Raw genomic sequence first — 26006 nt, forward strand, 5'->3', positions numbered from 1 at the left:
TAAGAATCCAAGAATAAAGGCATTTTCCCCAAGTAAACAGCAAGTATCATCGAATAAAGTAACTTCAAATTGTTTGAATCATTCATACACATTGCTTATTCTCTAACAATAAATTCTTGTTAAATTCCTACTCTCAAAATGCCCTTAGTGGTATCAGGAGAATCTCAAAATTCAAGAGCAGGTTGGATAAGGGGCAACATATCACTTCACAGTAATAGTATTCTCAGAAACAAAGGATTTTGTTATTGATGTTCTGCTCAAATTTAACTTTTTATTCTAACTTTTTAAAGAAAGACTTATTTGAAATCTTCACAACCTCTGAAAGTTAGAAACGGACTAGCTCAGAAAAAGTAAGATTTGCTCAAAATCATATAGGTTACAAATCAGGGAGACTGAATGGAAACTAAATCTCTCAATCGCTTGTCAGCAAGCAATCTGACACATATAATTCAGGTGTACACAGGCATATTCAAAGTGTGCTAAACCTTGCAGATGCAGAAATAAGGTGGGGTCTCCACTTTCAAGATGCAGTGGATTCCAGTGAGAGAAACCTCAGACATAGACATATTCAAATATTTGAGGTGATTCTCTACCAGGTAAAACAAACCTATGGGTCACCAGGATAGAGCATGTCAGGGGCGAAGTCAGCCGTGATTTTCTACCAAAAGTGACTTTTAATCTGGGCATTGAGATATAGAGAAAACATTTACAGTCAGAACCAGGATAAAATTACTTTAACTACTCAGAAGCTATAAGACTGAATAACTACCTTAATATGTTCTAAACTACAGTTTTTCTCATGTGGAAAGTAGAAGTAATAATATCCACTTCACAGAATTGTGTGAGGATTGTTGATCCTTAAGAAAAACTGAGGCATATGGTGATTAAGAAACTGAGTTTATTTGGACTGCCCACATAAACTACAGTCTGCTGCACAGTTTCCAGTTTATTTGGAGGTAGCTGTAACTGTAGCCTGGTCTCTTGTGTCCTCTTGGCCTACTCTTTTGGGGTGCCTCAATTTGTCTTTTTTTTTTTTAAGAGAGAGTGAGAGAGGGGGACAGAGAGAGAGAGAGAGAGAATTTTAACATTTATTTATTTTTTCTTAGTTCTCGGCGGACACAACATCTTTGTTGGTATGTGGTGCTGCTGAGGATCGAACCCTGGCCGCACGCATGCTAGGCGAGCGCGCTACCGCTTGAGCCACATCCCCAGCCCCCTCAATTTGTCTTTATTTTAGTTTTTCCACAAGATTTAACAGCATAATATTTGTAGACGTTCTTATCATAATATAACTGATCATTTGAATCAGGATACTTTGAGAATATAAATTATACTATTAAAAAATCCCACCAAGTGGGACTGCAAATTGGTGCAGCCAATTTGGAAAGCAGTATGGAGATTCCTTGGATATCTGGGAATGGAACCACCATTTGACCTAGCTATTCCTCTCCTCAGTCTATACCCAAAGGACTTAAAAACAGCATACTACAGGGATACAGCCACATCAATGTTTATAGCTGCACAATTCACAATAGCTAAACTGTGGAGCCAATGTAGATGTCCTTCAGTGGATGAATGGATAAAAAAACGTGGCATATATACATAATGGAATTTTACTCAGCATTAAAAAAAAGAACAAAATCATGGCATTTGCAGGTAAATGGATGGCCTTGGAGAAGATAATGCTAGTGAAGTTAGCCAATCCCAGAAAAACAAATGCCAAATGTTTTCTCTGATATAAGGAGGCTGACTCATGTGGGGTAGGGAGGGGGAGCATGGGAGGATTAGACAAATTCTAGATAGGGAAGAGGGATGGAAGGGAAAGGAGGGGGAAGGGGATTAGCAAGGATGGTGGAATGTGATAGACATCATTATACAAAGTACATGAACGAAGACTTGAATTGGGTGTCAACATACTTTATATACAAACAGAGATATAAAAAATTGTGGTATATATGTGTATTAAGAATTGTAATGCAAAAAAGTACACATATAAAGGCATAGATTGGTGTGAACATACTTTATATACAGAGATATGAAAAATTGTGCTCTATATGTGTAATAAGAATTGTAATGCATTCCACTGCTGTCGTGTATTTAAAAAAAATAAAATCAATAAAAGATTTTTTTTAAAGATGACAATATTGGGCAAAAAATTCACCTAAAAATATACATTACAGTGATATAAAAAAAATCCCACCAAGATTGCTACTGCTCTCTGATTCCACTGTTGCCAGACTGAGATCACCTGGAGGTCTTCTTCCAGGTGCTGCTGTCACAGAAGACACTGCTGCCCTGGATGGAACTGAAGCTGATACTGCTGCTGACCCCTGGAGGTGGCCTGGAGACAAAGCCGCCACAGCTCCAGTTGCAGCTTCCGCGGCAGCCACCACTACAGCTGACCTGCTGCCTGCTGCCAACAACCAACCACCACCACCACTACCATTGCTACCACAGCCAGAGAACTGTTTGGGGGGAGACTCCAGGTATGGTTTCACATGGCTGCACCCATTTGGGGACACCAGCCAGGGTCTGGGGCCCAGGTTCCAAAAGGTTTACCACCACAAGAGCCTCTGTCTGGGGACTCAGCTGGGACCTGCAGGTCCAGTGTGGGGATGACTGTGGGTTTGCAGGAGCCTGGGGTCTTCCTGCTGAGAGTGCTGGTGGTCCTTGTCTTGCTGCTGCATCTCGGATGCTCCTTTGCATGAGTGTATCCCTGGTGGTCTCTCTGCAAGTAGGAGCAGCATTGAAATATTGGGACTACAGCATGGCTGAGCCTCAGGTATCTAAAGCCCAGATTGATGGGATACAGACTGGGTTTGTGAGGGCTGATCTGGGTTTAGTGATCCTGAAAGATGTCAGAGACAGGGCTGAGAAACTGTTGAACACTGACAGAGACAGTGTGACTTTCCAGAATGATTTATTTTATTTTATTTCAATTTGCTAATCTCTCTACCATATTTGGAACAGGATGTTTTGTATGCATCAGTGTGTGGAGGACAATGATATATGAATGGTGTTTTGTATTTTTATTGTTTTCTTATATCTTTAATTTTTTTCTCTTTGTTTGTATTCTTCCTCTCTCTTGTCTATTTTCTTGGATTTTCTTTCCAACATTTCTCCAACCAATAGCCAATCTCTGTTGGCTCCTCTTCCACTCTTCCTATGAATTTTTACTCCTAGCTTCTCTCTTCCTTCCTTGCGAATACTGTATACTATACTACCTCTGTTCTCTCATCTACCGTTTGAAATCGTAAATTGTTTTAACAAATATTCTGTTTGTACTATAGGTAGTTATTGAACTCCACTTTGGCTTAATACAAGAAAGCAGTAGGCACCTTAGTGGGAGCTATTAGGTATAAGACTATTGTTTACACTGGGTACTGTTGATATTGGTCTCACCATTAAAGGTGAAGTGCTGAAAACCTTCAGGGACACTATAGGTCTACCGGGTAGAATTTATGCTGCCTTAGATCCATACTTCTAGATGGGAAAACACACTAACAACATGAAAAAACAAGGGAATAAAGCACCCCAAACAAACCAAGATGCTTCAACAGCAGAAGCCACTGATAACATACTAGAAGAAATGTCCAAGAAGGAGTTCAGATTGTACATAGTTAAATTGATATGTGAAGTAAAGGATAGTATAAGGAGTGAAATCAAAGAAAAAAATATAGGAAGTGAAAGACCACGTCAATAAAGAGTTAGAAATTGTGAAAAAAAATCAGAAATTCTTGAAATGAAGGAATTAGTAAACCAAATTATAAATTCAATAGAAAGTACTACCAACATACTAGACTACTTGGAAGACAGAAAATCAGACAATAAAGACAAATATATAATCTTGAAAGTAGAGTTGACCATGCAGAGAAGATGGTAAGAAACTATGAACAGAACATCCAAAAATTATGGGATAACATGAAAAGACCAAATTTAAGAATTATCAGAATAGATGAATTATATCTTTTCAATGATATAATAGTAGAAAATTTCCCAAACCTAAAGAATGGAATGGAAAATCAAATACAAAAGGCTTACAGGACCCCAAATGTACAAAATTACAGCAGACCCACACCAAGACACATTAACTAAAACAGAGAATAAAGATAAAATCTTAAAGGAGAGAAAAAAAACATCAAATTATGTATGGGGGAAACCAATTTGGATCATCAATAACATAGCATCAATGCTATGTTACTGATTTCTCAACCCAGACCCTCAAAGCTAGGAGGTCCTGGAATAATACATTTCAAGCTCTAAAAGAAAATTATTCCAATCAAGAATTTCATATCCAGTAAAATTAAGATTCAGATTTGAAGATGAAATTAAAACCTTCCATGATAAACAAAAATTAAAAGAATTCACAACTAGAAAGCCTACACTACAGAGCATACTCAACAAAAATATTCCATGAGAATTAAGTGGAAAAAAAGTAAAAACCAGAAGAGAGAGGATCTACACCAAAGGGGCATTCAACCAAATGAGAAACTAAGACCAATCAAAACCCAGAAATAAATCAAAATGACAGGGAACACAAATCATATTTCAATAATAACCTTGAATGTTAATGGCCTAAACTCATCAATCAAAAGACATAGATTGGCAGATTGGATTAAAAAGCAAGACCCAAGAACATGCTGTCTTCAAGAGACACACCTCATGGGCAAAGACATCCACAGGCTGAAGGTGAAAGTATGGGAAAAAACTTATGACTCAAGCAGGGGTTTCCATTCTCATCTCAGATAAAGTAGACTTTAAACCAAAGTTAATCAGAAGAGACAAAGAAGGACATTTCATACTTCTTAAGGGAAGTATATATAATCAGGTATAACAATTATAAATATTTATGCCCCAAACAATGAAGCATCTATGTATATCAAACAAACTCTTCTCAATTTCAAGAGTCAAACAGACCACAATACGATAATACTGGGTGACTTTAACATACCTCTCTCACTACTGGACAGATCTTCCAAATAAAAACTAAATAAGAAAACTATAGAACTAAATAATACAATCAAAATTTAGACTTAACAGACATATGTACAATATTTCATCCATCAACGAGCAAATATACTTTCTTCTCAGCAGCACAACAGCTCCTTCTCTAAAACAGACCATACCTTATGCCACAAAGCATCTCTTAGTAATTACAAAAAAACAGAGTTAACACCCTACATTCTATCAGACTACAATGGAGTGAAATTAAAAATCAATGATAAAATAAAAAATACAAGATACCATAACAAATGGAGACTAAATAATACAGTATTGAATGATGAATGGACAGTAGAAGAAATCAAGGATGAAATTTTAAAATTCTTAGAGGTAAATGATAACACTGATACAACATAACAAAATCTCTGGAACACTATGAAAGCAGTACTAAGAGAAAAGTTTATTGCATTGAATGTATTCATTAAAAGAATAAAAAGTCAACAAATAAATTGCCTAACACTATATCTCAAAGCCCTAGAAAAAGAACAAATCAATACCAAAAGCAGTAGAAGATGGGAAAATTAGAGCTGAAATCAATGAAATCGAAACAAAACAAACAATTGATAAAAATTGACAAAACAAAAAGTTGGTTCTTTGAAAAAGTGAATAAAATAGATAAAGCCCTGGCCATGCTTATGAAGAGAAAATTCAAATTACTAAAATACAAAGTGAAGAAGGAAATACCACAACAGATATGTCTGAAATAAAGAAGATTAGAATTAGAAACTATTTTGAAAATTTATAATCCAATAAAATAGAAAATATCAAAGATACTGACAAATTTCTTGAGACATATGAACTACCCAAACTGAATGAGGAGGTCATACATGATTTAAACAGATCAATTACAAGTAATGAAATAGAAAATGACATCAAAAGTCTACCAACCAAGAAAAGCCCAGGACCAGATGGATTCTCAGCCAAGTCCAACAAAACTTTAAAGAAGAACACCAAAGTCCTCAAAGTATTCCATGAAATAGAAAAGGAGAGAACCCTTCCAAATTCATTCTATGAGGCTAGCTAGCATCACCCTGATACCAAAACCAGACAAAGACACATCATGGAAAGAAAACTTCAGACCAATATCTCTGATGATTATAGATACAAAAATTATCAATAAAATTCTGGCAAATCACATGCAAAAACATATTTTAAAAAAAGTGCACCACGATCTAGTGGGGTTCATCCCAGGGATGCAGGGTTGGTTCAACATATGGAAATCAATAAACATAATTCATCATATTAATAGACTTAAAAACAAGAATCATATGATTATCTCAATAGAAGCAGAAAAAGCATTTGGCAAAATTCAGCACCTCTTCACGTTCAAACACTAGAAAAACTAGGGATAGTAGGAACATACCTCAACATTGTAACAGCTATATATGTAAAACCCAAGGCCAGCATCATTTTAAATGGAGAAAAATTGAAAGAATTCCCTCTAAAAACTGGAACAAGACAAGGTTGTCCTCTTTCACCACTTCTATTCAACATCATCCTTGAAACTCTAGCCAGAGCAATTAGACAAAAGAAAGAAATTAAGGGAATACAAATAGGTAAAGAAGAACTTAAACTATCACTATTTACTGATGATATGATTCTATATCTATATAGAATATTCTATATTCTAGAATAAATGAAGTCAGCAACATAGCAGGATATAGAATCAACACCCATAAATCAAACACATTCCTATACATCAGCAATGAATCCACTCAAAGAGAAATTAGGAAAACTATTCCTTCACAATAGCCTCAAAAAATAAAATAAAATACCTGGGAATCAATCTAACAAAAGAGGTGAAAGAACTCTACAATGAAAACTATAGAACACTAAAGAAAGAAATTGAGAAGGATTCCAACATGGCGGCAGGCGCGGAGAGATCAAGTCTCTGACCTCTTCAGCTGTGCAGGCATAGGGAGTTGTAAACAGCCTAACTCTGTTTGCTCAGGATCACTAGGCAATGCTGAGCTGACGTTGATCTGGAACGAGCAGTCTGGGCCTCTCAGAACACACACTGAACCTGGATCGGCTGAATTCAAGCTCCCGTTCGCCTGCTTCCCGAAGACAAACAGCTGTGACTCAGCACTAATCCATCCGGCTGAAACAACCGGTCAGCCCTTCTGATCCTACGGAGGTAAATGCCAACCGAGCCTTCATAGGTAGTGGCCACAGGTTTGAAACGGGGCTTGGGAGAGACAGTAAGGACCCACCCGTTGCATTGGTCACCCGGCAAAGGGAAACAAACTGTCGCCATTTGCAAGAGATACCACCATGGCAGACAACTGACGTCATCAGACTGCAGCGGAGGAGATAACTTCATTGAAACCTGCGGCTACAGCATCAAATAAATTTATAGGAGTAAACAGTAACTCAGCAGTCAAACAGAACAAGAAGTAACATGAGCAGCTTCAAAAAGCAAGGAAGAAAAGGAGTACAAACAATGCAGGACAGCCTAAATATTCAGGAGGACCTAGAGTCATCAGAAAAATGGTCATATAAAGAACTCAAGGAACACCTTAGACAGATGGAATGGAACCTTAAAGAGGATACGAGACAGCAAATTCAAGCAGCAAAAGAACACATTGAGAATGTATTACACAAACAGATAAAAGAAGAAGTTAAGCACCTTTATCAGGAGATAGAGATTATAAAAAAGAATCAAACCATAATCTTGGAAATGAAGGAAACTATAAACCAAATTAAAAACTCAATTGAGAGTATCACTAACAGAGTGGAGCAAGTAGAAACCAGAACGTCAGATAATGAAGACAAATTATTTCATCTTGAAAAGAGTCTAGCCAACTCAGAAAGGCTGGTAACAAATCATGAGAAAAACATCCAAGAGTTATGGGATAACATAAAAAAGCCAAACTTACGAGTCATCGGGATAGAAGAAGGTACAGAGATTCAAACCAAGGGAATGAGTAACCTGCTGAATGAAATAATTACAGAAAACTTTCCAGAAATAAAAAAGGAAACAGATATACAAATTGAAGATGCATACAGGACACCGAGCACACAAAATCACAGTAGACCAACGCCAAGACACATTGTTATGAAGATATCCAATATACAGAACAAAGAGAAAATATTAAAAGCTACAAGAGAAAGGAGACAGATTACATTCAGGGGTAAACCAATAAGGTTAACAACGGATTTTTCATCACAGACTCTGAAAGCAAGAAGGTCATGGAACAATGTATTTCAAACACTGAAAGACAATGGATGCCAACCAAGAATTCTGTATCCAGCAAAATTAAGCTTCAGGTATGACAACGAAATAAAAATCTTTCATGATAAACAAAAGTTAAAAGAATTTGCAGCCAGAAAACCAGCATTGCAAAGCATTTTGAGCAAAACACTACACGAGGAAGAAATGAAAAACAATAACCAAAACCATCAGAGGGAAGTGCCTCGGTAAAGACAGAGGGCGAGGGGGAAAAATAATCATGGAAAAACAAACTAATTTTTTTTTTAAAAAAAAAAAACGATAAATAATCAAACATGGATGGAAGTACAAACCATATATCAATAGTAACTCTGAATGTTAATGGCTTAAATTCTCCAATAAAGCGACATAGGCTGATATCATGGATTAAAAAAACAAATCCAACAATATGCTGCCTCCAGGAGACACATCTGATTGGAAAAGACATACACAGGCTGAAGGTGAAAGGATGGGAAAAAATATACCACGCACACGGTCCTCGTAAGCAAGCAGGGGTGGCCATCCTCATATCGAATAAAATCGACTTCAAGACTAAGTTAATCAAAAGGGATAAAGAAGGACATTATATACTGTTAAAAGGAACCATTCACCAACAAGACATAACAATTATCAATATTTATGCACCAAATAATGGCGCTGCGACATTCATAAAACAAATTCTCCTCAAGTTCAAGAATCAAATAGACCACAACACAATAATTATGGGTGACTTCAACACACCTCTCTCACCATTGGACAGATCCTCCAAACAAAAGTTGAACAAGGAAACTATAGAACTCAATACCACAATCAATAACCTAGACTTAACTGACATATATAGAATATATCAACCATCATCAAATGGATATACATTTTTCTCAGCAGCACATGGATCCTTCTCAAAAATAGACCATATATTATGCCACAGGGCAACCCTCAGTAAATATAAAGCGGTGGAGATAATACCATGCATTTTATCTGATCATAATGGAATGAAACTGGAAATCAATGATAAAAGAAGGAAGGAAAAATCCTACATCGCATGGAAAATGAACAATATGTTACTGAATGATCAATGGGTTACAGAAGACATAAAGGAGGAAATCAAAAAATTCTTAGAGATAAATGAAAATACGGACACAACATATCGGAATCTATGGGACACAATGAAAGCAGTTTTAAGAGGAAAATTCATCGCCTGGTGGTCATTCCTCAAAAAAAGAAAAAACCAACAAATAAATGAGCTCACACTTCATCTCAAAGCCCTAGAAAAGGAAGAGCAAAACAACAGCAAATGTAGCAGAAGGCAAGAAATAATTAAAATCAGAGCGGAAATTAATGAAATTGAAACAAAAGAAACTATTGAAAAAATTAACAAAACTAAAAGTTGGTTCTTTGAAAAAATAAATAAGATCGACAGACCTTTAGCCATGCTAACAAAGAGAAGAAGAGAGAGAACTCAAATTACTAACATACGGGATGAAAAAGGCAATATCACAACAGATGCTACAGAAATACAGAAGACAATTAGAAATTATTTTGAAAACCTATATTCCAATAAAATAGAAGATAGTGAAGACATCGATAAATTTCTTAAGTCATATGATTTGCCCAGACTGAGTCAGGAGGATACACACAATTTGAACAGACCAATATCAATGGATGAAATTGAAGAAGCCATCAAAAGACTACCAACCAAGAAAAGCCCAGGACCGGATGGGTATACAGCAGAGTTTTACAAAACCTTTAAAGAAGAATTAATACCAATACTTTTCAAGTTATTTCAGGAAATAGAAAAAGAGGGAGCTCTTCCAAATTCATTCTATGAGGCCAACATCACCCTGATTCCGAAACCAGACAAAGACTCCTCAAAGAAAGAAAACTACAGACCAATATCTCTAATGAACCTAGATGCAAAAATCCTCAATAAAATTCTGGCGAATCGAATACAAAAACACATCAAAAAAATTGTGCACCATGATCAAGTAGGATTCATCCCTGGTATGCAAGGCTGGTTCAATATACGGAAATCAATAAATGTTATTCACCACATCAATAGACTTAAAGATAAGAACCATATGATCATCTCAATAGACGCAGAGAAAGCATTCGACAAAGTACAGCATCCCTTTATGTTCAAAACACTTGAAAAACTAGGGATAACAGGAATGTACCTTGACATTGTAAAAGCTATCTATGCTAAGCCTCAGGCTAACATCATTCTGAATGGACAAAAGTTGAAGGCATTCCCTCTAAAATCTGGAACAAGACAGGGATGCCCTCTATCACCACTTCTATTCAATATAGTTCTCGAAACACTTGCCAGAGCAATTAGACAGACGAAAGAAATTAAAGGCATAAAAATAGGAAAAGAAGAACTTAAATTATCACTATTTGCAGATGACATGATACTATACTTAGAAGACCCAAAAGGGTCTACAAAGAAACTACTAGAACTAATAAATGAATTCAGCAAAGTGGCAGGATATAAAATCAACACGCATAAATCAAAGGCATTTCTGTATATCAGCGACAAAACCTCTGAAACGGAAATGAGGAAAACTACCCCATTCACAATATCCTCCAAAAAAATAAAATACTTGGGAATCAACCTAACAAAAGAGGTAAAAGATTTATACAATGAAAACTACAGAACCCTAAAAAGAGAAGTAGAAGAAGATCTTAGAAGATGGAAAAATATACCCTGTTCATGGATAGGCAGAACTAACATTATCAAAATGGCGATATTACCAAAAGTTCTCTATAGGTTTAATGCAATGCCAATCAAAATCCCAATGGCATTTCTTGTAGAAATAGATAAAGCAATCATGAAATTCATATGGAAAAATAAAAGACCCAGAATAGCAAAAGCAATTTTAAGCAGGAAGTGTGAATCAGGCGGTATAGCGATACCAGATTTCAAACTATATTACAGAGCAATAGTGACAAAAACAGCATGGTACTGGTACCAAAACAGGCGAGTGGACCAATGGTATAGAATAGAGGACACAGAGACTAATCCACAAAGTTACAACTATCTTATATTTGATAAAGGGGCTAAAAGCATGCAATGGAGGAAGGATAGCATCTTCAACAAATGGTGTTGGGAAAACTGGAAATCCATATGCAACAAAATGAAACTGAATCCCTTCCTCTCGCCATGCACTAAAGTTAACTCTAAATGGATCAAGGAGCTTGATATCAAATCAGAGACTCTGCGTCTGATAGAAGAAAAAGTTGGTTCCGATCTACATATTGTGGGGTCGGGCTCCAAATTCCTTAATAGAACACCCATAGCACAAGAGTTAATAACAAGAATCAACAAATGGGACTTACTTAAACTAAAAAGTTTTTTCTCAGCAAGAGAAACAATAAGAGAGGTAAATAGGGAGCCTACATCCTGGGAACAAATTTTTACTCCTCACACTTCAGATAGAGCCCTAATATCCAGAGTATACAAAGAACTCAAAAAATTAGACAATAAGATAACAAATAACCCAATCAACAAATGGGCCAAGGATCTGAACAGACACTTCTCAGAGGAGGACATACAATCAATCAACAAGTACATGAAAAAATGCTCACCATCTCTAGCAGTCAGAGAAATGCAAATCAAAACCACCCTAAGATACCATCTCACTCCAGTAAGATTGGCAGCCACTATGAAGTCAAACAACAACAAATGCTGGCGAGGATGTGGAGAAAAGGGTACTCTTGTACATTGCTGGTGGGACTGCAAATTGGTGCGGCCAATTTGGAAAGCAGTTTGGAGATTCCTGGGAAAGCTGGGAATGGAACCACCATTTGACCCTGCTATTGCCCTTCTTGGACTATTCCCTGAAGACCTTAAAAGAGCATACTACAGGGATACTGCCACATCGATGTTCATAGCAGCACAATTCACAATAGCTAGACTGTGGAACCAACCCAGATGCCCTTCAATAGATGAATGGATAAAAAAAATGTGGCATCTTTACACAATGGAGTACTATGCAGCAATAAAAAATGACAAAATCATAGAATTTGCAGGGAAATGGATGGCACTAGAGCAGATTATGCTTAGTGAAGCTAGTCAATCCCTAAAAAACAAATACCAAATGTCTTCTTTGATATAATGAGAGCAACCATGAACAGAGCAAGGAGGAAGAGCAGGAAGAAAAGACTAACATTTAACAGAGTCATGAGATGGGAGGGAAAGGGAGAGAAAAGGGAAATTGCATGGAAATGAAGGGAGACCCTCATTGCTATACAAAATTACATATAAGAGGTTGTGAGGGGAATGGGAAAATAAACAAGGAGAGTAATGAATTACAGTAGATGGGGTAGAGAGAGAAGAAGAGAGGGGAGGGGAGGGGGGATAGTACGGGATAGGAAAGGTAGCAAAATACAACAATTACTAATTGGGCATTATGTAAAACTGTGGATGTATAACCGATGTGATTCTGCAATCTGCATTTGGGGTAAAATTGGGAGTTCATAACCCACTTCAATCTAATGTATGAAATATGATATGTCAAGAGCTTTGTAATGTTGTGAACAACCAATAAAAAATTAAAAAAAAAAAAAAAAAAAAAAGAAATAAGTAAATGACTTAAAAAAAAAAAAAAAAAAAAAAAAAAAAAAAAAAAAAAAAAAAAAAAAAAGAAATTGAGGAAAACCTTTGAAGATGGAAAGATCTCCCATGCTCCTGGATAGGCAGAATTAATATTGTCAAAGTGGCCATACTATCAAAAGTGTTATACAGATTTAATGCAATTCCTATTAAAATCCCAATGACATTCTTCATAGAAATAGAAAAAACAATCATTAAATTTATTTGGAAAAATAAGAGACCCAGAATAGGTAAAGCAATCCTTAGCAAGAAAAGTGAAGTAGGAGGCATCACAATACCAGACTATACTAAAGAGCTATAGTAACAAAAATAGCATGATATTGGCACCAACATAGACTTGTAGACCAATGGTACAGAATAGAGGACACAGAGACAAACCCATATAAATACAGTTTTGTCATACTAAATAGAGGTGCCAAAAACATTCACTGGAGAAAAGATAGCCTATTCAACAAATGGTGCTGGCAAAACTGGAAATCCATATGTAGCAAATGAAATTAAACCTCGATCTCCCACCCTGCACAAATATCAACTCAAAGTGGTTCAAAGACTTGGGCACTAGAACAGAGACCCTGTGCCAAATAGAAGAAAAAAATAGGCTTAAATCTTCACAATGTTGGCCTAGGATCTGACTTCCTTAACAAGACTCCTAAAGTGCAAGAAGTAAAATCAAGAATCAATAAATGAGATGGATTAAAATTAAAATGCTGCTTCTCAGCAAAGGAAACAATAATATGAGAAGAGAGCCTACAGATTCGGAGAAACTTTTTGCAACATGCACCTCAGATAGAGCATTAATCCCCAGGATATACAAAGAACACAGAAAACTTAACACCAAAAAAACTAATAACTCAGGCAATAAATGGGATAAGGAAATGAACAGACATTTCACAAAAGAAGAAATATAATCAATCAACAAATATATGAAAAACTGTCCAACATCTCCAGCAATTAAAGAAATGCAAATAAAAACTAGGATTTCATCTCACTCCAGTTAGAATGGTAATTATCAAGAATACAAGCAACAATAAACGTTGGCGAGGATGTAGAGAAAAAGGTATACTCGTACATTGCTGGTGGGACTACAAATTGGTGCAACTACAGTATGGTGATTCCTCAGAAAACTGGGAATGGAACCACCATTTGACCCAGCTATCCTACTCCTTGGTTTATACCCAAAGGACTTAAAATCAGCATACTACAATAATGCAGCCACATCAATGTTTCTAGCAGCTCAATTCATAATAGCTAAACTATGGAACCAACCTAGGTGTCCCTCAATAGATGAATGGATAAAGAAACTGTGGTATATATACTCAATGGAACATTACTCAGCTTAAAGAAGAGTGAAATTATGGCATTCACCAGTAAATGGTTGGAGTTGGAGAATATTGTGCTAAGCAAAATAAGCCAATCCCACAAAACAAAAGTCCAAATGTTTTCTCTAATATGTGGATGTTAATTCACAATAAGATGGAAGGGGCACTAGAGAAGAATAGCATTACCTTAGATTAGGTAGAGGGAAGTGATGGGAGGGCAGGTAAGGAGAGTGGGTATAGGAAAGATAGTAGAATGAAACAGACGTTATTACTTTATGTATATATGTGACTACTACATGACTAATGATTCTCTAACAGATACACTCAGAAAAATGAGAAATTATATCCCATCCATGTATAATATATCAAAGTACATAAATGCATTCTACTGTCATGTATAACTAACTAAAAGAAATTTAAAAATTGATAATTTAAAAATCATACCAGGGGGCTGGGGATGTGGCTCAAGCGGTAGCGCGCTCGCCTGGCATGCGTGCGGCCCGGGTTCGATCCTCAGCACCACATACCAACATAGATGTTGTGTCCGCCAAGAACTAAGAAATAAATATTAAAAATTCTCTCTCTCTCTCTCTCTCTCTCTAAAAAAAAATAAAAATAAAAATCATACCAAGCCAGGCACAGTGGCACACACCTGTAATCCTAATGGCTAGTGAGGCTGAGGCAGGAGGATCGCAAGTTCAAAACCAACCTCAGCCATGTAGTGAAGAGGCCCTAAGCAATTCAGTGAGACCTGTCTCTAAATAAAATACAAAATAGGGCTGGGGATGTGGCTCGGTGGTCAAGTGCCCCTGAGTTGAATCCCTGGCACAAAAAAAAAAAAAAAAAAATTACACCCAAGACTAGAAGCATACACCTTGACTTTTGGTCAGTACCTTGCACATAGATAACATTCAAAATCTATAAGTCCTTTCTTAGTTCCTTGATCTTGAAAAATGAACAGTAATTTCCCAGACAAAGGAGAGGGGTAAAATTCTGTAACAGGCAAAGATAACTCTATGAACTAAGGAACAGTCCAATGTAAAATGGCATAAACAGGTGTGATATCACATAATTATAAAATGTTATGACCAGAAGAAACTGGATATCTTTAAATCCAAACATTTTTATTACTACATTGCAGTTATACATAATACTGGGGGTTCATTTTGACATAATCATAAATGCAGATAACACAGTTTGCTCACTTTCAGTCACTAGTACTTCTCCTTTCTGATCCCCTTCCTCCACTCTACTGATCTTCCTTCTATTTATTTTTTTTAAGTTGGTGCATTCTAGTTATACACAAAGGTAGAATTCATTGTGATGTATTAACATTTTATTTTGTAGTGAAGCAAATGAATCTCCAAATGGTTAAATGACAGGGATATTTAGTTTCAATGTCAATACCAGCACCTGGGCTTCCTGAATGCTCACCCAGGGACCTCAACACTGTGATACCTACCCCTCATTTTAATAAAGATTTCTCCTAAATCAGAGCTGTCACAGAAACTTTAGAAAATCCATGACTCCCTCAACAGCTTTTCTCACAGTTCCTATGTTCTTACGATCTCAATCAGTAACGAATCAGTACCATCTTCAGGGAAGCGGAGTATAATTAGCAGATCCTTGAACACAAAGAGAAATTCTACTCTGTCATATGTTATTTATTGCTAAGTCAAGAAATGGATTATTCCTCATTTATTTATATAACATATTTCTTTGTATTTGGAGGTGTCATTCATAATAGATATGTTTTACAGAGAAAATAATTTAAGAATAGGTTTTTATGAATAATATACTTCATATAATGTTACTTCTCCCAATTGACAAAAATAACTCTCCAGTGCAGAAATTACCAATATTTTTTTTCTGCATAGCACAAATGAACTAACAGATATATTCTGACATTAACAATAGAAAAATCTTTGGAAAATTTGTATTATTTTTTTCTCCAGAGTCTCCAAATTATTTGCATACTCTCCTGACATCACTCCCCAAATCTATATGTGTGCACTTGCATGCATGCATGCATACACACACATACAATCACACCATATTTTTCATAGCTCTGGGAATAAGTAAACTATGGAGAATGACTCTTCCTGAGAAATAAGCTGGATAAAGAGAGATTCCCATCTTTGTTTTCTTGTATGGTTGAGAACTTGCTCAAGAGTTCTCTCTCTACAAGTTTTACAGTCTCATGCTTGAAGAAGAGTTAGTGACTCAGTTCTCTGTGATTCTACAGTATTTGCACCTATCATTACCCTTAGCCTCTCCGTCTATTATAAATTGCTAAGGTCTCTGGTCAATGTACTGTTCTCAGAGATGGTAGTAGGCTTTTTAGTGATCTGTAAACCTCATATTCTGGCACATAGTAGGGTGCAAGTGATCCCCCATTGAATGAATTACTTGAGGTACTTAAGGAACAACATATTAATACAAAATTATATCCAGAAATGTTTTAGGACAAAGGAGATGATCCATATAAAAGCACATTTGAGTACTTTGGAAGAAAGGTGCTATAAAACCACAAGGCACTATCCTCCTTTATTGCACAGCAAATTTCTACAGTGCTTTCCTTAAATGGGACATGGTGGTCTGGAGTCCTAATGTGCCTACTTAAGTGCATGGCCCCCAGGGTCCTTGTGCTACCGGAAGCACCTGAGTTATTTGGTTTCCTGAATTTATCTTATTTTTTAAGGTCCTACACACAAGAATTTCTTATCTTACCTAGCTTGTTATTTTTAACCAAAGGAAAAAAAATATTTTAAAACTCAGGATAGAAAAATGAGAGACATAAAAAAGCTAAGGACTGTAAAAGAAAATATTTAAGAGGTAAGATGGGATTGGGGAACTACCTAAATCAAGCCTCCTTTTAAAGGAACTGCTTGAAGATTCTAGGCTGTTGGATCTTGTAAGAATGCATGATATTCAAGAGACATTTGCCTAAATACACGATTTTAGGCTTTCACCAACATGACTCTGGTTGAAAGAAGAGACAAGTAATTGCCAGATGATGTGGGCAAAGAAGAATTGTGATGCAGACACGAGAGTTTAAATTTCACCTCCCATGATTTTTTACAAGTTATAAAAGCTGTCAGATTCAGTAAAACAATTGCTAGAGTTTATGTTCTTCAGCTGTTTTAATTTTTTATAGTCTAGTTGAATTTCACCTCTTGATCTACTTATATTTTTTTAATTCTTTATTACTGTGTTGTGCCAAAATACATAGCAAATTTCCCTGCACTATCAGTGGCCATTTAAATCCAAAGCCTGTTCCTTAGAGCACCAATTATGATCACTGACTTCACAAATTCATAAAAAGATTTTACTGGCCATCTGTAATACTACTGCCACCCTATAAAAATTTTTTAAAAATCACAATTCCAGCCTGTTGGTTGATTCATACACCAATATTAATTGATCATTAAATGCATTTGTTCTAAACCATCTCTCATGGTTTTATGAATTCCAAAATACACACTGAGATATTTAGAATAAATCATAAATATTAAACACTATACTCATATATTATTCATTTCTTATTATGGAGATAACTGAGGAGCACCCTTAGATGAGCAATGACTTCCAACTACAGATACCTTCAGCAAACATTGATTGAATCTCTATTACAGCTAATGTAACTATTAACCACTAAAAGCAGCTTGTAAACTTGATTTTGGCCTCAAAGAGTTTCCATCATTGTACGTCTTAAAGGAGGAAGTAAGTGTAGGCAGGGGGATCGAAACAGTTAAAGTTCTCTGTCCCAAGAAGGAATCTTTGTTTTTATGTTAACATGTTTAAATAATGGCCAGCTTCCCCCATGGATTATATTATGAGTTTACTTTTTACCCTCTATTTCAAACAATTTAGCGATTGTCATATAAATGTGATTCCAGTGACCTTTTGCATGCAAACTTCTACTCATAATGAAGGGCACCCCAGGGAACTGAGCATGGATACAAACATCTTCAGGCTGAAGAACATGGGGCATGTGTTCTATTGGCTGGGGTGGGGGGGGGGAGAGAGAAAGAGAGAGAAAGAGAAGAGAGAGAGAGAGAGAGAGAGAGAGAGAGAGAGAGAGAGAGAGAGAGAGAGAGATTGATTTTGCCTTTCAAACTCTGGATTTTTTTTAATAGAGTAAACATTGCTATAGTTTGGATTTTAAATATCTCTCAAAGATCCATATGGTCAAAGGTTACTCCCTGGGTCAGCATTGTTGGGAGGTGATGGAAACTTAGAAGTGGGGCCTCCTGGGAGATCTTTCAGTCACTAGGGCCTGCCTTTGAAGGGGTAGTAGGACCCCAGATCCTTTCCCTTCCTCTCTTTATTTCCTAAGGGGAATGAATTTGGTCCACCATGCACTCCCACTATGATGTGCTACCACAGGTCCTAAGTAATGGGCCGGCCATGGGCTGAAATCTCTAAAATTGTGAGCCAAAATAAACCTTTTCTCTTTATACATTGACTTATCAAGGTATTTGTTACAAACATTGTGGCATACCTACCTATCTACCATGTGCCCAATAAACCATAGCAAGCACTCAAGACAAAATAATCAATGGAGTTGGAGCTTTAGTGGTAAATTGCATGCCCAGTATGCATGAGACTCTGGATTCTATTCCCAACACATACATACATACATACATAAAATAAGGGGCTGGGGAGATAGCTCAGTTGGTAGAGTGCTTGCCTTGCATACACAAGGCCCTGGGTTCAATTCCCAGCACCACACTAAATAAATAAATAAATAAACAAATAAATAAATAAACAAATAAATAAATAAATAAAATATGCCGTCAAGAAAATCAAGACTTCAGAGGGCTTATAAATAATAAAAGTCTAAAGAAGTTTCCAAAAACTGAATTGCCTGCATATTTGTACTTGTCCTCTATCTCTTTCAGGGAACAGCCCCATCAACTACCCTAGTCATTGCAAGGATTATTATGGATTCATTCTTCTCCCTTAATCCAAACATTAAGTAGAGTGCAAGCTCTGTTGATTCCACCTTCTAAATTCCTTGCCACTAATTACCACTACTTCCACTAGGTCTCAAATCAGTTTTACTTTCCACCTGGAATGGTGTCATAATCTCTGTATTTGTCAGAACTACTATTTTAGCAGAAGGGATAGAAACCTAACTTAGTCTAGCCTAAGCAGAAGAAAAGAATGAGGAAGTGCAGATATTTTCTGAAAAAAGTAAATTTGGGCATACCATAAAATACAAAAAAAAATTAAAATCATTGTGGGACCCAGTGCAATTAAGCATTTAAAAACCAGAAACTAAAAGTCCTTATCTGCCAATACCCTCTCTACCTGTTGTGTTTCAAATGTGCTATGGCCTTTTTCTGTCCCAGTGCACTGAGATTACCCAGATATCAGAAAAGAAGGCTCTATGGAGTTACATGTTGCCACCCCCACAAAAATGCATGTTCATCCAGAACTTGTAAATGTGACTTTAATTAGAAACAGTGTCTTTACAGATGTAATCCAATTAAGATGAGATCATTCTGAGTTAGGGTAGGCTCTATAATTCATTGACAAGCATCTGAATAAGAAGAGGACAATTTGGGTGCAGAGACCTAAAGGGAAAAGATGGTCATGGGACAACAGGTAACTACTGGATGGTCACGGGACAACAGGTAAATACTGGCTGATGGACACCGAAACCTTGACTGGTGCTACTTTTGTACAAGAACCCTATGAGGCTAATATCCAGGCTTCTATCACTTTCATTTAGGAATCCTAAAAGAGAAGGAATGACTTAGGCTTCCATTTCGGCATATTTAAAATTCTAACCCCAGAAACTGGTTGACATCAATTAAGTCACATGTGTGTTCCTTGGCCAGATCAGAATGCCTGGGGACAAGCAGGAATGGATACCAGCATCATCTAGGCCTAAGAAATATGTGCACCTACACAACCGAGGAGAAGAGGCAGGAAACAGTGGAACTTCCCCAAACACATATGGAGTAGGAGAGAAGCAGTTACTCAGAGAAAGAGGGAAAGACGCTGACCCCAAACAGTGGGGAGGGATACTGAGCAAACATCTGACATCAACCTGGCCCTAAGTCATCTCTCTGCCTCTTACCTTGTCTCTCCACCAATCCTCCCTCCACAAACCTCTTCTGACTAGTCTTCCCAAAGGTGTCTCTATTTGGGATCCCCAAATCCCTTCAATGTGCTGTTTAATTTTCATAGTAACACATATCATCACCAGGCTCCTGCCTCCAGTGTCACCTCCACCTGCCCCACACTTCATCCAGACAAAACCTCCTCCAGTTCTCTCCTCACTCTAGATCCTTCAAAGGCCCATCTCCTTGCTCTTCCTTGGAATGTTCTTTCCTCTTCTCTCCATTTTGTTGATCCTTTCATCCTTTAAGCTCACATTCAAGTGTCATCAGTAACCTGCTTCCCTACACATCACTTCAGTGCTCCAGCCTCAGCTCTGTAGCGTCAACTCTCTCACCTGCAACACAAGGACTGGCCATTATTTACTTCCAGGGGAAATCTCTTCCAACCTTATTGTGCCTCCTGGCAACTGAAGGGTAAGTCTCTGATTTATGTGGGGCTGACAAAACCATAGACATACATCAAATGACTCCTAACAAATTTCTATCTAACAATAAAATGTTACCAAATTCTGAAATCTTAGCTTTGCCATAAATTAAAAATTAAGAAGTTAAGAGGAGCATTTATGCCACCGATAAAGGGAATATTGCAGACTCACTTGAAACTATTGTTCGAAGTATGATATGTCAAGAGCTTTGTAATGTTGTGAACAACCAATAAAAAAAAAAAAGGGAATATTGCAGAAGATCAATTTTTTAAAAAATCATGGAAAGAGGAAAGGAAGCTGCAATTTGCTGATGTGAGTGGAGGGCTCACATGTGCAAAGACCTGAGCACCCCCAGGAAACCTTCCCTTGGCCTCATTCTAGGACCTGGAGAGTCCATACAACTCAATCCCTGGGCATCATCATTCAAATCCAGCTGTGACTGGAGAGGAAAATACAGTAAGCTAGGGCCGTTCACCTATAGCACGGCACTGTTGTGATGTTTAACACGAGAGTGTATTTATTAACATAAGCTCTAGACTCAGACTGGCTTGGCTCAGATCTATGCTCTGCCATTACAATATGTGGTCTCGGGGAACTTATTTAAACTTCCAAAACTTCTCACCTGTAAAACTGGGATAATACCAGTACCTCATTCATAGGGCCAATAGGATTTAATGGTCTAAGACATACAAAACATGTAGACCAGAAGTTGACATATAATAAGTATTAAGTAAACGTTTTAATGATGCTGTCTCTCAAATTTTTAACAGGACCACAGAGGACTAAAGGAAAGCTGAAAGTGAAGACGCAAAGAACATGGGGCAGATCCCATGTAAGAGAGGGGCTGGCAGGATACCTAATGGAGAAGAGGGGTATGGATTCTAAACCTGGGCTCTGGGGCTGGCATCCATTGGGAACAAGCTGAATGACGGAAGTCTTGGTTATATATTCAGAGTAGTCATTTTTCTGTTGTGTTCTTTTCTTAAGATGGGAGTTCCTTTGGCCAAGTCTGAAAGTAGGATCTCACCTTCAATTTTTTTTTTTAACTATTTCTTCATGTTAACTTGTAACAGGAAGGGGAAACTTTTCAATGATACAACTCACAGATCCCCTATAATCCAGCAAAGAACAAATAAAACTTTCCTGCTGGGATGTGGTAATCCACCTCAATCCCCTGCACAGGATGGTGTGAGGGCCAACTCAATATGTCAGGGTTTCAATGACATTTCTGAAAACACAACCACACACACACGATAAGAGATATCATTTTAGATGTGCTCATTACATTTGGGTTCTCCAGAGAAAAAGAATCAACAGGCTGTGTGAGAGAGAGAGGGAGAGAGAAAGTGGGGGGAGACAGACAGATTTTAAAGAGTTGGCTCGTTAAATTTGTGGGGACTAGCAAGTCCAAATTCTACTGGGTAAACCAGCTGGCTGGAGCCCCAGGGAAGAGTTGATATTTCATCTTGAGTCCAAAGGCAGTCTGCTGCCAGAATTCCGTCTTCCATGGGGAAGGTCAGTTTTTTTTTAAAACTCAAGACTGTCCACGGACTAGATGAAGCACACCTGCATTACAGATGGCAAGCTGCTTTACTCAAAATATATTAAATGTTAATCTCAAGTAAAAAAAATACATATGTCTTCACAGCAACTCCAGATCAGTGTTTGACCAAATATCTGGGGAGTATGACAGAGCCAAGTTGACATATAAAATTAATCATCACAGTTATCAATTAAATTTTTTTTCCAATTTCCAAGGAAATGTCATCACTTTAACCAACACATACTACAAATACTAGTTAGGTTAGAGTCTCTCTCCCTCTGAAACGTATATGTAATAACTATTTCAGTTATAAATTTTTGTGTACTTTCTTCTTCTCTTTGTAAAATCAAGACCCACAATCCTAAATTCTCTAAGACCAGCATCAAAGGGTTCCAAACTCCATGTGCATGTAGAGATGTGTTATAGAGAACCCTTCCCCAGAGTCAGCTCCTAATTTGGTGTGGATTTATTTCTAAAATTAACTTAAAATAAATCCAAATGATGCAAATGGAATTCAACACTTTATCACTCTTAATTCATATTGAACTTAATATGCTGTGACTGAGACACAAATTTTAAGTACTGAGAACATAACAGATTCGATAAAATTAAAATCAGTCAAAATAATATTAATATCAAGGTGAGCAATGCACTGTATTTGTTTTTATATTACATATAAAACCTTCTGGATATATCAGCACAAATTTAGAAATCACTGTTCTAGAAACTCAGAGAAGTTCCTCTAAAGTCTTTCATAATTTCAGATTTTCTATTCAACAGCACCAACTAGCCCAAGCCCCTGAATTCTGTTGGTGTCAAATGCTTCTCACCTTTGTGTAGATACTATATATGTGACCTTTTCCCAAAGGGTTCTAATCATTTTAGGAAGATAAGAAAGAGATTGTAGTTCATCATTCCATGAAGTATATGAACTGTTCATCTGTCCATCCATTCAGCAACTATTTATTGGTATCTGCATATTGCCAGGTGCCGGAATGCACTGATGGATAGAACACATCTAAATTCTTCAAGCCCATATTGTACTGGGGGAGAAAAGCCCTCCAGACCTACAGACTAACAGGAAAAGAAAAGCAAGTATTAATTATTGTTTGGTGTGCTTCTTGGGAAATATACAAGTCATTGCTTTTCCTGACATATACAGGTCATTTTGGGAGTGACCAAGGAGGAGCAGAGAGAGAGGTAGACTAGAGAATCACTCCATGTTTCCCTGAGGAAGTGTTGAGGCTGAGACTGAGGCTGAAAATGGGAAAAGAAGGAGCATTTCATAGCAGTGCAAGGCCTTTACCTTGGAAGCAATTTTGAAGCACAGAGAGTAGGCATGAAGCACAGCACATGGGTGGGAAGAGACAGGGTCCACCATTCCCGGCCTCACTGGGCCATCTTAACTTGGAAAGGCAACTGAGGTCTAAAAGAGCCATGTAAGCTGGAACATATAAAAGACTTCTTTCCTCCACTCATTTAGGAGATTCAATCACTTGGGAAAATACTTATCTTCAAATATGGATACATTATATCCAACTTCTCTCCTTTATACTAATGTCCCAGATTTACAGAGATACTGTATCTGTATCTGTAAATTATTGAAAACACATTTATAAAACATGATTTTTTTAAAAAAACTAAGTATTCTCTCTGAACTATACTTACCATATAGGAAACCTTGAGAAAAGTAGAAAAGGGGCACAGAAGTTTTCAAATGCAACAGAATGCATTTCAACAAAAATCTTAAAGGTAGGATGAGATGCAAGACCAAACAAATTAAACACTATCAATGGGCTCAACCACAGAAACACTTTTCCAGGATTTCTAAATGCACATTTTAGTTTAAAATAATATAAAGAACACTATTTTTTCAATTAAGGCTTATTAGATACAACAAAATGAATCTACAGACATAATTATCAGGTACAAAATGCATGTGATATTTTGGAGGAGTCACAGACTACAGTACCAGTGAGCACATGGGACAGATGATAGGAACACTGAACACATTCGCATAAGAGTTTATGAGTACAGGGTCCAAACTATAATGCTATCAGAAGGAACTTGGTACAATAAACATGTGCTCCTTAGTTGTGAACTGGTTGATAGATCTTTTTATTTTTGTTTTTGTTCCAGGGATTGAACTAAGGGACGCAACCACTAAGCCGCATTCCTAGCCCCTTTTAATTTTTATTTTGAGACAGGGTCTTTCTATGTTGCTTGGGGCCTCACTAAATTGCTGAGGCTAGTTTTGAATTTGTAATCCTCCTGCCTCAGCCTCCCAAGGCACTGGGATTACAGATGTATACCACTGCATTGGCTCAGTGATTCATCTTTAGAAGAGACAAGATGCCAGATTTTTTGGGTGTCTGCTTTTTTCCTCCCTATATCTTTCAGAATCCAGGAGCCAGAGCTCTGCATCTGAATATAAATAATTAGTTGGTATTTATTCCCATTGACTTGGATGTGAATGTCTCCATTTTTCTGTTGAGACAGAATATGAACTGCACTTTATGAGTTGACATTTGCAAGATGCATTGAAATCCTAAAACTAGGAATGTGGAGTGAGGGTTAGTTTCTCACCAGAAAATGACCTCTGAGGTCTCTTTGAGTACTGAGAGGCTTTGACGTGATCCATTTGTTGCACATCTATCATAACCAAGGGCTAAGGTCAAGGCTGCAAGAGCAGGAAGCACTGGAATAGGTCAGACACCAAAATGGTGGGAAAGGAATGTGCTTTCAGCATCTTAAGTTAACAGTCAGTAAAATTCCACATATGTCTTAGGAGCAGAAAATAAAAATGGAAAAAAATTCATTTTCAAACACAAAATTGAATTGGAACAAGGCAGGGGGAGACCCATTTGGGGAGAAAAGACAGTCAACCCTGACTTTCAAGGGACCATAAATTAGTGAAGAAGAAAGAGGAAACAAGTTACTTTTTTACTATGAAAAGAATTGAATAGCCACAATTTCCTTCAAATCAAGAACAGATTTGCAGAGCCATCATTTGCCAGGAAGAGAGGGCCACCTAAACTATCTAATTAGATGAGGGTCATTCAATCAGAGTAACTGATATTGCCTTAACTCTACATAATTCTCCAACCAAAACAAATCAATCCACAGAAACTTTCAGTGTTCTTAATTGATGGCAGCATTGTTGGCCCCGAACACACTTTTTTCTTTAACACTTGAAAATGTTACGGAAGACTTTATTCGTTTTTAGATCTTTTTTAAACACACGAAATCTCCAAGCCAGACAATGTGAGAAGTAAAATTAAAAGATATACCGTCTGTAGCATTCTAAAAATACAGAAGATGTGTTTAAAGACCTTAGCTATTCTAAATTAAATCAATAGCAACAGATTTTTGAAGGAAAAAAATATAACAAAATTTAGGGCAGTAGCCCATAAAAATACACATACACACATACACACACACACACACACACACACACACACACATGCACACTACTATAGTTATTAAGCAAATTTTGCAAAGTTTCAGGGTATAAGATCAACCTGCAAACATCAGTTTTGTTTCTATACAGCAGCAATGAACAATACAAAGAGGAAATTAAGAACGAAATTCCACCAACAATGATCAAAATGACATTTGAGGTCTGACCAAAATGAGGTCCACTACTAATTGTGGAATTTTATGCAAATCATCTAATTACCCTTGTCCTCCATTTCCTCATCTATAAAAATGGGAATAAGTCCACACCTACTTACTTCATAGGATTATTGAGAATAAATCCA

The sequence above is a fragment of the Ictidomys tridecemlineatus genome, chromosome 6 (genome assembly GCF_052094955.1).
Source record: "Ictidomys tridecemlineatus isolate mIctTri1 chromosome 6, mIctTri1.hap1, whole genome shotgun sequence".
NCBI lineage: Eukaryota > Metazoa > Chordata > Mammalia > Rodentia > Sciuridae > Ictidomys > Ictidomys tridecemlineatus.